The following is a 10,023-nucleotide window of genomic DNA, read 5'->3' on the forward strand; positions in this document are numbered from 1 at the left end:
GTAATCGGCTTTTGTTTGGCGGAAACAGCGGTTGAGTTTCAAAGTTCCGATCCAAGCAGTGAGTTAGATTGTCATTGCTTCTTAACCCTCTTCCACTTTAAGCGTTTGTTAAGCTTTCAAATAAGTTCAGCAACGCCCCAGGCCTTAGCTTGCTGAAGATCGATGGAGTTGTTTTCGCTGTCTTTAGACATTCGAGGAAGACCTATCCTTGGAACAATATTTTGCCGATCGAAGAGATGAGTTGTATTCCAATCTCGATTGTTTTATACGGTTTGATCAGCGCAGATTTACATTGACTATTCTCGCAAATACGGAAGAAGCTTTCGCCAATTCGATAACTTAAATATTGATATACTTCAGTAGTATAGTCGAGCTCAATAACGTAGTCTTCCTCTGACATATTTCGTGCAAGTACAATAATATCCATGTTATTAATAGCGTTATCTCAATTTTTATTTATATATATCTCTCTCTCTTCTCGTATTATATATCAAGAACCTCGCATAATAATTATAGAAATTGAATTTCGGTGGAATTAACTATTTTTTTTTCGTATATTGCAGCTTACGATCCGCTGAACAAAAGGTTTTAATAGCCTCAAAGCTAAATAATGGACAGTTACACTGAGCTACAGCCAGTCAAACAACTCGCAAAGCCCGAGTTTCTCATGTTCAACTGGCTGTAAATCAGTAACTGTTTATTATTTAGCTTTGAACCTATTACATTTTTTGTTCAGCAGATCATAAGCCGATCATAGCCAATTCTATCAAAATTTAATTTCAATCTGGATTGTACAGGATTTTCTACGACGAGACAACAATTACGAAGTAATGTATAATTTTTTCAAATGATTATAAAAACTGTCGGTGTGAAAGATCGCCTGCCATTGCCGGTCCCGATTTTTCACCATTTGCTCACGACAATGAAAATAAAGATCTCATCCGTGCACGGAGTAATATCCGCTCAGCTGCATTAAGCGATTGGTCGTCGTCGTCGCCTTGATGAGATTAGTACTTAAAGTCTATCACAGCCCCGACCTCGGTCTATTTATTGTCGGGCCGTATTCAAAAGGCCTCAGAGCAGATCCGAAGCGGGAAACACGAAGCGGTAATGACCACTTTACCCGAGGTATTTCACCGAAAATGTCTTAGCTCCATTAGACCTCGACATGACGTCGAACGTCTTACGTATATATAATCTCGTTTCAGGGCGGGAGAGAAAGAGAGAGAGAGAGAGAGAGAGAGAGAGAGAGAGAGAGAGAGAGCAGATCGATATACGACGGTCGCGGAATTTCAACTCTATGATTGATCCGATCCGGGAGGAGCTGATGTCATTCGATCGCGCGGATGATGAGGTGTTGTACCGAGAAGATGACTTCTCTTATCCCGCCCGAAACGCGACGGGAATCCACTATATGTTGTACTTCTTCAAACTTCAATCGCGAACGAATGTGTACGCGGAATGACATTTAAAGCTTGTACAAAATTGATCTCTCTCTCTCTCTCTCCAGTTTTCTGTTGTACGCCCAGGTTATTGATTAGCTAGTTTTATTATAACAACCGCAGAGACAAATCGTATTCGAGGAAGCATATCATGTTAGGTTGAAGATTCAGATATTGGTGGTACAATTTTTGACTAATAGGTTTTTTTTACTGAGATAATATTTTCAAAATTCAAAATTATTACACAAATATATACATTGATATTTATATAATATTTTTAATTATTAACAATGTAAATTTAAATTTATATATTATTTATTTTTAATTGTCATGTAATTTCCAAAGTGTTTATTATCCGTATGACACGTATAATTAATATTTAATAATAGATTGTAATTAAAAACGAATCGTTCAAATAGAATTATATTTTTTCTATCATAATTTTGATGTAATCTAGAAAATTCTAACTTTGTTATTTCAAATGTCAGGATGACGCGATAATTTTATATAATAAATGAATCCAAAATTGGGACGAACTTGCTCCAGAGAATTTATGTCATGACTCGTGACTGTAGATATAATGTTTAATACTTGAGCGTCTTCAGTCTTTTCCCACCATGTCATTATATATCATGTTTGAATCATCTTTTGGGGGAAAAATAAATTCCATCCTTTTTGAAGATATATCTATTTCAATTCTGATAACTATAAATATTTCCATAAACATTTATACATTAAGTATATTAAACATAACATTTGCATTTATATGTAAATATATAAATAACATATTATTGTTAGAGAAATATAACTTTTAGATATATAAAATTAATTTTTTTTAAACTATTGCTATAAAAAATTGCATGCGTACTTTATTACGTACGTACATTATCATAATTACAATTTGTTACTTTTTTGTTGATATTTATGAAAATTCTTTAAAGCCATACAGACTTTTAATGTTATTCTTTCGTTATATCTTCAGTAATAACATTTCGTTTTCACATAATATTTTATAGCAAACAAAATTTACTGCAAATGGATATCGTATTTTTAAGTGACTGTTATTTCTCTCAATACTATACTTAGATAATTTATATTCAAAGCTGTATTCCTTTTTTATTCCTAAGGCTTTATTGGTAACCATTACGGTTGATTAAAATAACGAGTGAACCAAATATTTACAGTTAATTATATATTTTTTTAGTTTATATGTCAATATATCTATATTTTATTTTGAAAAAGGTAACACTATAAAAATTCAAAAAACACTTTTATTCATACATATAATTAGTTCCCAAATATATTATATGCGCATATATGTAGTACTTTATATTTTATTTCTTATTTTTATAACTTGTTATATCTCAATTTTTCCTTTTAATTTCGAAATGGTCATTTATTCGGAGCTTAACATTTGTCTCTCTCGTCGATGTTTCTTCGTGAGAATTTTATAACTGCGATGATCATCGCGCGACGATCGCGAATCCAATTATGCTGCTACGCCGGGCGTGCCGCCTTGAAATTATTAATCAGGAATCGCGTTCGATTCGCATTAATCTCGTATTACGCCTCGCTTTATCGGTTTCTACCTCGAACGAGCTATTCTGCGCATTTACCTGCAATCGAACTCTCAGCACTCGGTGGAGCGGAAAATTCTGTTGCAGAAGGTACACACGCGCTGAGACGGGAATAAAAGACAAAAATTAATCATTATACATTTATGTCTCGTGCCTTAATTATAATTTACAATACAAATAGCTCCAGAAATTTCACTGATCAATAATATTCGGCAGAATGAAATTTCTCAAACACCTGAATCGATTTTGTTGCAAATTACTTAAAACAAGAAGGAATTTTTAGTTTACGCAAAATTATTATTATTATTTTTTTTTTTATGAAAAGACGTGAATTTTATAAATGTTAAATTATAAAATATAAATAAAAGTTAGAATTTTCTAGATTACATCAAAATTATAATAGAAAAAATATAATTCTATTTGAATGATTCGTTTTTAATTACAATCTATTATTAAATATTAATTATACGTGTCATACGCATAATGAACACTTTGGAAATTACATGACAATTAAAAATAAATAATATATTAATTTAAATTTCTCAAACACGAATCGATTTTATTGCAAATTACTTAAAACAAGAAGGAATTTTTAGTGTACGCAAAATTATTATTTTTTTTTTTTTTATGAAAAGACGTGAATTTTATAAATGTTAAATTATAAAATATAATAAAATTGTACTTTTGTATATATAACGACATATAGAAGAAGTTTAGAAGGAGTCGAAGCAGACTTTGTAAGTATCGAAAGATGGATAGGGAGAGATATATTCGAGTTTTGTTGCGAAAATGACGTATTCTTAGACGAGAGAGTTCACCAAGTCTTGAATAACTCGAATACAATATCTGGCGAGGCGCGAAGGTTTACTTGAGTCTAACTTCTGCTCTCAGTAATAACATAATATCGTTTATGGCATAATCATATTGCAACCTCATCTCTTATACGTTTATATATTCTCAAATGAATTGCTTCTCTTGACAATATGGCATTCTGAGCCGAAATATCCACAGCATTATTATTATTGCTATTATATACTTTGCAAATCAAAGAGAGAAAGAGATTATTCATGCATTTAATTAATTATTTACGTAAATTGGAAAAAGCATCAAAAGTAAAGATGTATTTTTGCTCTGTAGATATTTATACATATAGATCAAGCATAAAGATTTAAAAAATAGTTGCTCCAAAAATTTAAATATCACTACTTTCACAAATACTTATTCAAACCAAAAAAAAGTCTGAATGTTTTTATCAACGATTGAATAAAATGCAATATATTCTACGCGTTTGTCAAATTTATAGAATTGATTTGATTATAAATAAAAATAATTAAATAAGTTCCGCTAGAAATAATTACTTAAAAATACTGAATCACTTCTTCTGAAAAACAAAAAGTTTTTTTTTTAAATCGAAACGAAACAATCGCAACGGATGTATACGTGTTCCAAACTACAACGAGAAAAATTGCAAAAAAAGCGACCCGCTCTCATCAATCGCAAAAATCTGATTTGCTTCGCAACGCCCGATCACACACAGCTAAAATAACCCAGAAAAAAATTCTGAAATTTTCGTGGTCAGTTCTATCTCATTTTCCTTATTCTCGAAACCTTGCTTTATCAGATTTCCATCTGTTTAGATCTTTTCAAAATTTATTAAATGAAAAAATTTTCATAATGATGCTGAGATGAATTTAAAGAACTTTTTTTGCATCAAAATCTTCGAAATTCTTCGAAGAAGGAATTAACAAATTATTATTTAAATAAAAACATAAAATTGTATTTAATAATGGAAAAGAATATAACAAGTTAAAATTATTCTAAATAATTTTAAATATAAAAATTTAGTTTGTTAAATAAAACAGAGCTTATGAGTCAACCCAATATACATATGTACATACTCAAAAGGAACAAATATAATTCATTCAAAGCTTTATATTTTGCTACATGGTTTGCTTGTCTCACGTATACATACATATATATGTAGTTGTGAAAGGTGGAAGCTAGTCGTTTGAATTATGTCAGAAGAAAGAATGATTTATCCTGAATCAGTTTCTACGTTCTAGTAAAAAGATATAAATGCATGAATTATATATTTTAAGATTTTATCTGATCGATTTAGGGATCACAAAAATTTAAATGTTTCTTTATAAAAAGTAGTATTACATGGAAATTATTTAAAAAATATTTAGAAAATGTGATTCATGAAATTATATTTTATGTTTCTTATATTTCGTGTTTGTGTAAAGTATTTTTGTTTAAATTTTAAAACATACAACATACTAGATTATATTTAGAATCGTGAAAATACAACTAATTCCTTTTCACACAGAAATCTGAAGTTTAAATGTAAGAGTGCAATGTGTAATGATAAAATTAATATCGAATATCAGAAATTATAATAATTTTTTAATATAAAATATTTGGAAAAAAAATACATCTTACATAGGATTTGTAATTAAAAATAAAATGTTCCAGCTTTGTCATACAAGACTTACAATAAAAAAGAAGTTGAATAACTTCTAGTTTTATAACCCAGAACAAACGCTTGCTTAAGACTTTGACGTTTAAACTCATCTTCTGAGCTTTCATGTTGTCTTCACAAGATGCCACCATAAACCCTGCTGTACGAGCTTCAAGATAAATAAGCTTGTTTTGTTTTAAAGCAAGTTTGAAGAATTGCGATTTTTTAAAGAGATATTTCAAAAGCTTCCTCCTAAATATCTGTAAATCTTTAGGCTTTCCTATGATGATGATTAATAAGCATAAATTATAAATATACATTTTTGAATTTTAATTCTAAAAAAAATATTAAATTTCACAAATCACAAAATGTACTCATAGAAAATATATTTTCTAATTTTTGAAACATTAGAGGGTTTTTTAATACATTGTTTTTATATGTTTGTATGTAATATCAGTTTTTATTCGCTCTTCTTTGTACACTAACGCCGTAACATTAATATTATCACTACAAGAGTATCTCAAAACGTTGGCAACGAAATATTGTAGTAACGAACGTGCTGCAAGTTGTTGGAGAAACAGGGCAATTTTCCTTTTCTTTCGTTCCTTTGCGTGCTTTCTCTCTTTCTCTCGTTTTTGTCAGAGAAACGCGAATAGCGCCCGTGATTTATGATGAAAATAAATATCTATTAATATATCGACCGGGATGCATCGTTCATTTTTCCAATACCACGATAGTATTCAGATAGAAAACACATTCAATGGATTCGGGAAAAATTATTATGCTTTTATTTTAAATAGAGTGAACACTCACGCGTATATAAAAAAAAAAGCAAATCGAATATAAAACAAAAATACTTTGACGAAGTTTCAGATACAATGTGGGTCATCTTTTTTTTACATCTTTTTTATATAAATATTTGCAATTTGAAGAACAATTGGGAATAAATTCTTCTTGAACAAAATCTGGAAGTGTCGAGGATTTTCGGTTATTATTATTCTTTAGAGAAAACGAATAGTTGAAATAGTATTCTCTTTTAAATAAGTAGTATATGTATGTAATTTTAATAGCAAGAATTAATAAACATTTAAAGTTAAATGTTACGAGAAAAAGTCGATCAAAATAAGAGGATGCTGCATTGCGACAGAGTACAATATATTATTATTTATTTTTCTTGTTCGATATAAACGTTCGATATAATGTTATATTAGAAATGCGCTTAGTGAACTGTGTGAATCATACAAAGTGCTTTCAAACTCGAAAAGCTTTATGCAAATCAGTACGTAATGCTTTTTCCAATGACTTGAATATAGCACTACCAGGATTGTTGAACCGCAATACATTTTATCGAGACATTTAATAGTATTAGTTAAATTTTGCGATTAAATTGTATATCACATTATATAAATAAAAGTAGCAAGTTAATGATTATGAAACTCAGAAAAAACAAAAAAAAATTATATTGAGAGAGAGATTTCTAAGAAATATAATTAAATTAAATATTAAATATAATTATTAAATATAATAAGTAAAATTATTACCACCATTTAGGAATATTTTGAGTAAGATACAATTTTCTAGAGAAGTGATATGTGATTTTTAAGATGTAAATTATTTAAAATAGACTAAACTAATGGGAAGAAAATTTTATTAGGGATAATGGTACACAAAAATATTTTTAGAAAGAGTATCTTTCTATTTTCGGAAACGATAAAATTCCGAAATGTAACAACTGTAAATTTGCAATTTCCTTTCATTATTCATTTTCCTCTGAATGAGAAATGCCTCAAAATCACTATCATTATGTAGTATTTTACTGTCTAGCAAATAGCTACGAATCATTGCGCTATTATTACGCTACGATTCCGGATATTTTATTGAATATGTCTGGAACATTCACCTCGCACGAAGATCCGTTTTCATTTGCTCGTAATTAATTTTATTACAACTGATTTTATGTGTTTGTTCATATTTTAAAAAAATATGAAATTCAAACTTTTTAATAGAACGCAATTTTTATTTGTATTTATGTCAAATTTATAAAAATTTGATTATTGTCTCCAAATTAGATTGGATTATACATTTAACCGCGAAACGAAAAAAAAGACCGCAGTTTTATAAATGGCACTACTTGGTTTATTTTTCTGCGATTTACTCCAATTCTGTTGTTCAACCATTTCGACCGCACTCGGATTTTATATGGTATTACGATAAATCTTTTTATAGAAGAATATAACGTTCAAATTTCGCTCCCAATTAAGTATTTCGATAGCACGTTCCATGATATCGATAGTCCAGCTATGGCTTGATCGCATCTCTAATTGAATTATCCGAGATTTACACAGGCAAAGTACATACATGCAAGGTAGATACATTTCTGGTTCAACCGTAATAAAAAAAAAAGCGAGAAAGAGAGAAAGAAAAATGGAGATGTTTTTTAAAGGCGGAAAGAGAAATAAAGCGTAAGAATTGAAATGTATAATTAAAACTGTAATAAAATTAAAACTAAAAAATAATAACATAAAAATAGAATTATAGCTCATTATAATTGACTGGTGAGAGCAAGTTAAAATAAACTTTAATAAATCAATATCTCTCTCTAAGAATAGAAAAATAAAATTATATATCCAGTATTCAAAATTATTTTTGCATCTTTAAATGCATAAATTATTAACAGTAGTACCGTCATAATTCGCAAAAGAAAAAAATCACGACGATGCTCGACGGATTCTAATTTTTGTTATTCTGCTATATCTCTTTGCAACAAAATTTATAACGCTGCGAATTTTTTTGTCCCTACATTTTCACTGTAAAAACATTTTTGCACCTGAAAGTATGATGAAAACGTGGCTATAAAAATTACGCACTGACCTATAGTATTATATTATAAATTACATGCGCAATATTACGATAGCATATATACGAGTATGTATATATATATTCCGATTACATTTATTTAACCCGAGAATTGATGTAGATATGTATGAATAAATGTAACTTACATGATGAAAATGATATTCTACGATATTATTAGAGCAGCAGAAATTACTCGTATAAAATATACTTGAAATGAGTGATCGTTTATTTCGATAAATTAAATTGATAAAAATACAGAATTTTATTTCTGTTTCCAAAAATTTATGTGGCATTCAAATGTATACATCATCTCTTTTGTAAGCTTTGCTCGTCCCAATCGGTTTCTGAAACTGCCGAAAGCCAACAATTTATAATTTCTGTCATGTGAATTCTTCGTAAAATCAATAGCAAGCAGGGTAACGCCCATTTTTTGAGTTGACTTCTCGCAAACTCCCCTTTCAAACGAAATTTTGTTATGGCATGCGGCCAACATCCCAAGTTGGATCGATTGTAAGATACACCAAGTTTTGCGAAAATCAGTTTAACCATTTCTGCGTAATGTGTGTCCGAACAATAACATATATATTATAATAATAGACGATTCGTCTTTTGCTATGTAATATATAATTTTATTTGAAGTCATTAAAAATTACACAATTTTTTTTCTCAGGATGTAAAAATATGAAAGGAGTACTTAATAATGATAATAAAAATAATTGACATAGATACTATTTACGTTTCAAGTAAAAGTAAATTTTATTTCTTTATGATTAATAAATTATATCTTAATAATTAATAAAATAATTAATAAAATTACTAAAATAATTAATAAATTAAATCTATATATATATATTTATATCGATTAAATTTTACTTAAAAATAATTTATATATATATAAAGCACAATTATTATTATTATTAGAATTTAAATAATTAACAATCGTTGACAATAGTTTGTTATTAGAATTCTGACAAATATACAAAATTAATTAATCGTTATATCTTAGGTGACGTTAACATGTTCACAAATTAAAGCGCAAATAATAAGTCAATCATTGATTTAATATAAATATTAATTTCAAATGCAAGGAACAAAATAATAGAAATACATATTCGTGACACACATATTTCGCTTTGTAATACGTAAAAATATTTCGGAGCAAGAACAACAAATTAGCCGGCGCGCGGTGTTGTTTATTTTTCCCGCGCAGCGGAGAAAGAGAGAGAGAGGATGCGTGTGACGTCGCGACCTTGTCATTCGCAAGGTGAGAGCCGAGCCGACAGGCAGCGAGACAAGTCGCTCCGTGTCGACGCGTTACTATTTCCCGTCATTAATCACAATCGTGAGTATGATTATGAATTCGCACGTTTAATTAACTGTCTAGATTTAGCGATTATCATAATATGTTGAGACGACGAATATTATATCTTTCGAGACAGTCGCATTTTGCATGATTTATTCGTCGGTAACAAACAGATATATAATATAATAATTGTTTCATCGCGATCAATTAATATTCCCTCATCGATAATTATTTTTTTCCATGTAATTAGACTATGTTTGTATTCTATTTCACACATATTTCGATATATTTTTATGTGTTTTTAATTGAGAATAATACACACGCGAATCGCTGGATCGAGTGATTTGAGGTAACAGAAAGTCGTGGAAAATCTCGACTTTTGTT

The sequence above is a fragment of the Nylanderia fulva genome, unplaced genomic scaffold (assembly GCF_048542155.1).
Source record: "Nylanderia fulva isolate GAGA-0341 unplaced genomic scaffold, ASM4854215v1 Scaffold9, whole genome shotgun sequence".
Taxonomy (NCBI): Eukaryota; Metazoa; Arthropoda; class Insecta; order Hymenoptera; family Formicidae; genus Nylanderia; species Nylanderia fulva.